Below are 6,133 nucleotides of genomic sequence, written 5' to 3' on the forward strand. Positions count from 1 at the left end.
ACCACTTAAAATGCATTTTGACTTTGTTACTTTGAAAGTGTACATATAATAAAGTAGAAATATATATCCAATGGTTTGTAATGATTTTGTCTTCCCATTGGTATATGTTTCCTTTGAAGCTGAATATAAAGGCACTGCAGAAAACAATAATGTAAGATGTGATTGCCTCAACAACCTCAGTTAGATACTACTTGAATAAATCAGTGCAACAAAGTCATTACCTAATTACCACTCCTCTGTACAGTTGTTTCTTTAATTGAGAGATCTGTGGTAGTACTTAGGACAGATACTCTGGCACTTATCCTCATTAACTTTCAATTATCTCTCTATGTGATGTGATCCTGGAGAATTCTAACCATTTAATTAATCTTTTTAACCTTTCTTGATTAGAGTAGTTGAGGCTGTTATAGCAAACATTGACTGACTATCTTTTGTGTTTTTTCATTTATTTGATTTTGATACCATTATTTTGATATGTTAAAGATTTTGGTTTCCTTGTCAATATATCACTTTTGAACTTAAGAATTGCTGAAGAAGTATTTGCATTTCATTACTCAACAATGAAACTTTTTGAAAACAAGAACTTCCTGAGAAGTGTGAGTGTATGAATTTAGCTTTCACATGATTATAATGCACTGTAATACATGCTGAATGGCAAAAGATAAGAAAGAATAACAAATAAATGGTTTCCTTTAGATACATTGGAAATTGGAATTTTACCATGTTTGTGAAATGTACAGAAACTCTACTGTAATAAATCTCTGATGCGAGAACCAACTCTTCCTTTGTTGGCTTCCCAAGCTGCACCTTATATAAACTCCATTTCAGCCAGAACTCCACTCCTTGAATCCAATCTCATACTAAGACACCTATTAGCCATGTTCTCGCTGATTTCCACTGACTCCATGCCCCTCAGAATATTTGTCCTCATTTACAAATCTCTCCATGACCTTGCTTTGGCCTACCTCTGCAATCTTCTCCAGCCCCATGCCCTCTTGCACCCTCCGTTTTTGTGACTACGGTTGGTGTACAGTGCATTTGCTTTCCCTCCACCCCACATCAATTTCAGCCATCTCATTCCTGTATTCAGGAATACTCTTCTTAACCTCCTCCATCTGGCTACATCTCTTCCCATCTTACCTAAAATCTACCTCTTTGATCATAACCTTAAATCACCTCTCCTACTCAGGTGCATCCCCCACCTTGTGAAGCACTTTGAGACATTTTGCTACATTAAAGGCACCATATAATTGCAAATTGTTATTACTCTCCAGACCTTGATATCTGAGGTGAGCTAAAGGTTAAATAGCAATCTATGCAGTGCTGCACTTTAATCATGCTGGTGGTCAAGCTGTTTTTAATTGAATAGGATTTAAGGCTCCAAAGCCAAACTATGTACTGCAATAATTCCTGGATATAAACCTAAATCTCAATCCATTTCTCCACTGTGTTATACTAACTAACTGGAGAAGGTAGAAATTATAATGATTATATGTTGAATAAGTACCTAATATGATGATGCATATAGTAGATGTGAAGGTGAAAATAAAAATAGTAGCAACAAAAAAACTCCTTAAAAATTGACTGGTGTTAACTAGCAGCTATTGAGAAAATAATATTCAGAACATCCAGAAAACCTAAACCATAACAATACAGCATATCCTTTGTCAAAGTGAATAAAAGCATATGTATTGTTATACTGAAGCTCTATTCAGATTTACTTGATTCTGCTAATGGTAAATTAGTTTCTCGGCAAAGTAAAGAAACATGAATGATGAATCATGCATAGTATAGCACAATATATCCTGAAACCAGGGTCCAGTAAAACGTTCCCACATCCACACAATGATAATGAGTGTGTGGAATGAAATGGAAAGGAAAATGTGCATAATCCGTTTTGTGTATAAAGTGACTTAACCTTGTATAGACTCGATACAATCGTGTCTCCAGAATTATGCAGACGTTTTACTTGAATTGGTCAAAATGGAAATTTCTGAATATTCTCAGCTTTCCAAAAAAAAATAGAAATGATCTGGGAACTGACATTCCTCCTTTTGTTAATTTTAGCAAGATTTTCATCACGTTTTTGCAGTTGGGAAGTGTTGGGGGCATCAACCAGATACTTGCGCATCCTCCATTGTAGTCTACTCTGTAGTACCTCTCCCTCCACCCACATCAGTCAATTTTCATTTGTTATAACCGTGTTAAATATTATTAGTGAGGAACCTGGGCAGCATTCCGCAGCTGCGCAATCAAATCATAGAGCCATATAAATTATAGCATATAACACCATTTGGCCATCGTGCCTGTGCTGATGCTAGCTCTTTAACTGGAGCTGTTTACTGTAATTCTATTTCCCCGTCCTTGCCTGTATCCTATATTCTTCCTTTTGAAATACTTATTGAATCACCTTTTAAATGATGTTATAGTCTCTGCCTCGACAGCCACTTCTGGTGTAGCATTATGTTCTAATAGCCTTTTGTGAGAAAAATATTCTTCTAACTTCATTCTTGTGATAATCTTCAATCTATGCCATTTGTTAACAATTTGCCATCCAGTTGAAATAATCTTTCATTGTTTACCTCCCCACACCTTTCATGAATTTGAAAACCTCTATTGGATGTTCTTTTAACTAATTCAATTCTAGTGGGAAAAAAATCTCAATTTTTTGCCCCTTTCTTCATAACTATAAGCTCTCATTTCCAGTATCACTCTAATGAATCCTTGACTCTAACTCGCTCCTATAATGGGCACCTAACCATTGTCTTGTACAAAGTCACTATTACTTAATTGCTTTATATTCAATGCCACTATGTCTAAAGAGTCCCATTTGAAAGAGAAGGCAGACTGAAAGTATAGCTCCTCGGAAACAAAGGCGACCATCTTCAGTCCAGCTCGGGACACTATTATAACAACTAGAAACACCAACTGAGTGAAGTTACAATGAAATGCATCCAGCTACAAGATAATTAGTGATCATGCTATAGATAGCACTTCAGATGCCTGGTCAGATCAGAGGCATATTATAGAACAGCCACACCAGGGTCTCCATTCTCCAATATTATCTAATAATAATCTCCTAGATTATTGTCTGCCGTGCACTGCACAACTTTGTCATCCAGAGAAGCTTGACAATAGAGCAGATGGAGGAAGACGAGGAGGCCTATTATAGCAAAGGCCAGAGCAGGACCCTGACAATAATCCAGAGAAACATTGTTCCTGAAATACCTTTTCGGCCAGGAAGATTCATGCACCAGATTCTTAAAGATAGAACCTTCACCCATTCGGTAACGGTTCTGTCCACATTTGCACAATAGTGTCCCAAAACATCTTTGCCAATATTTTCTGTAGCACTAATTCAACAGCCTCAGACACCCTCCATAAACTTGAGCTCAAACAAAACTCTGCTGCCCATATCCTAATTCGCACCAAGTCCCGTTCACCCTTCACTCCTGTGCTCGCTGACCTACATTGGCTCCCGGTCTGGGAATGCCTCGATTTTAAAATTCTCATCCTTGTTTTAAAATCCCTTCGTGGCCTCATCCCACCCTATCTCTGTAACCTCCTCCAGCCCTACAACACTCCGCGATCTCTGTGCTCCTCCAATTCTTGCCTCTTGCGCATCCCTGATTTTAATCGCTCCACCATTGGTGGCTGTGACTTCAGCTACCTAGGCCCTAAGCTCTGGAATTCCCTCCCTAAACCTCTCCGTCTCTCTACCTCTCTCTCGTCCTTTAAGACGCTCCTTAAAACCTACCTCTTTGAACAAGTTTTTGGTCTCCTGTCCTAATATCTCCTTATGTGGCTCAGTGTCAAATTTTGTTTGAAAATCGCTTCAATAAAGTGCTTTAGGACATTTTACTACATTAAAGGCGCTATATAAACGCAAGTTGTTTTTGTTGGTCTGCTGATTCTGCACCATCAGATGAAAATTCTCCACACAATTGAAATAAAGTGCAACCAAATTTAATAATTTAAAAGTGATGAGTGTATGCGCCTGGTGTATTTTACCCTCGTATGTAATATATATCTTGTAGAACCTAAACTAATATTCCTTATACGTCCTTACCCACTTTCTGGCACATCTACTGTCATTTGAGTAACAGTGTTTTATTTCAGATTTCCAGCATCTGCAGTATTTTGCTTTTGATTTAATGTTGGATGTGGTTTTGGCATGAGAGATATCAGCCTCATCCATGCCTACTCCATCCATGGCCCTGTTGCAGGTCCATTGATTTTCATGGGAGCAGACTTCTGGTCAGCAATGAGGTTTGTGAAGCCCTGTGTAATGGCTCTCTCCAACCAAACCCCCCAGCATGTTGAAGTGGGACAAGCCAACTTCTTGAAGATTGAAGAGCAAGGCTTTCTTGCAGCATTCATGAGAGATACTGCCTTTGTGCAAAGGATCTATCTCAAATCCTCACCTTAAACACCAGATGTAAGAAACCCAAGGATTCTTCATCCACAATCAAGGCTATCTGCTCTGCTGCCTTCACTTCTCTGGTGCCCCTCTCCCTTAGCCTTCAACCTTGCCTTCTTTCCATCCAAATCCCCACCCCCTTATTCCATAGTTTCTCCACCGCCTCTCCTTCCCACCATCACAATTTATGTCACCCATGAAGCCCACTACCTGGTATCTTGACCCTCTACCACTCAACTTCTCTTTAGTTCAATGCCACCAAGATCATTAACCTTTTCTTATGTCCTTTCAGTCTGCTATCATCCCTCCCTCCTGAAAATCTTACTTCCAGTCCTCCATTCTCCCTGACTACGATCTAATCTCCAACAATTCCTTTCTTTCTAAAGTCCTCAAGTGCATTGTTGTCTCACAACTACACTCTCACTACACCACCCCCTGCTTGCAGCTTCCTAAACAGAATTTTGCCCTCAGACCATGCTGGTCAAAATCACTAACAATATCCTGTGTAATTGCAATGATGACTCACTCTTGCTCCTTCTCCTCTTCCACTCTCTGCTGCCTTCAACACCATTGACCATTCTATCATCCTTGAATGCCTCTTCTCCACAGTGCACCTCCGTGGCACTGCTCTCTCATGGTTCCACTTCTTCTTCTTGTATTGTAGACAATACATTGCCTTGTTTGGCTTCTCTATCTGTGCCTTCATTGCGGTCTCTGGTATACTACAGGATTCTATACTTGGCCCTCTTGTCTTCATCATTTACCTATTGTTCCTCAGTGACATCTTCTGGAAGCATGGCACCAACTTTTAAATGCATGCCAATGATAATCAGGTCTAACTTCCTGCCTCCTTCTTGAACCGTAGGGTTGTTGTCTTTTCAACTGCCTTTCTAACATTAAGACCTGGATAACCCAAGACCTCCTCCAGCCAAATGTTTGCAAAACTGAAAACATCCTTTTTAGCTCCTGAAAACACCTATGTACCATCAGCCTTGACTCCATTTATCTGCCTGGCTGGTGCTACAGGGTAAACCCAGAGATGTGGAGCCTTGGCATCATTATACCCCGTGTTGAGCTTCCTCCTCCACACCCAATCCATCACCAAGACCACTTTCCTTAACCTGTAAAGCATAGCCCACTTCAGCCACTGTGTGCCAGATAACTGACATTAAGATTCCTGTTCCCACTTTTAAATCACTTTGTGGCCTTGCACTCCCTGCCTCAGGATTCTCCTCCAACCAATACATCCCTGCTCGCACTCTCCACTCATCTGACACCTTCCTGCTCCCCACTTCCTCTGCTTCACTATCAAAGGTCATTCCTTCAGCCATTATGTCAATGATTTCTAGAAACCCTTCCTTAAGCACCTCCAGCTTGTCACCGCCCTCCCTGCCTTCAGAAGCCTTTTAAATATCCAATTGTTTGACTGTGGTTTTGCTTTATCCTAACTCTGCTTTTCCTTTTTCCCCATTGCTCAGGGTGTGTCACTGCCTTGTAAAGCACCCTGAGAGCTCTCCCCCTTTGTGAGGAGCACTGTAAGTTGTTGTTGTATTTTACTCCAATCAAACCGGGTATAAACAAACTTAAGATTTGGAAGTGTCACCAGAGCAGTGATGGAGTTGAATAATACAAAGGACATTTCTGTCTGAGAGCATGGGTGTAATGGTAAGTGTAGAAGAAGGACAATCTAGAAGCATAGTAGGCACATGGCCT

This window comes from Heptranchias perlo, chromosome 2, assembly GCF_035084215.1.
Source record: "Heptranchias perlo isolate sHepPer1 chromosome 2, sHepPer1.hap1, whole genome shotgun sequence".
Lineage (NCBI taxonomy): Eukaryota > Metazoa > Chordata > Chondrichthyes > Hexanchiformes > Hexanchidae > Heptranchias > Heptranchias perlo.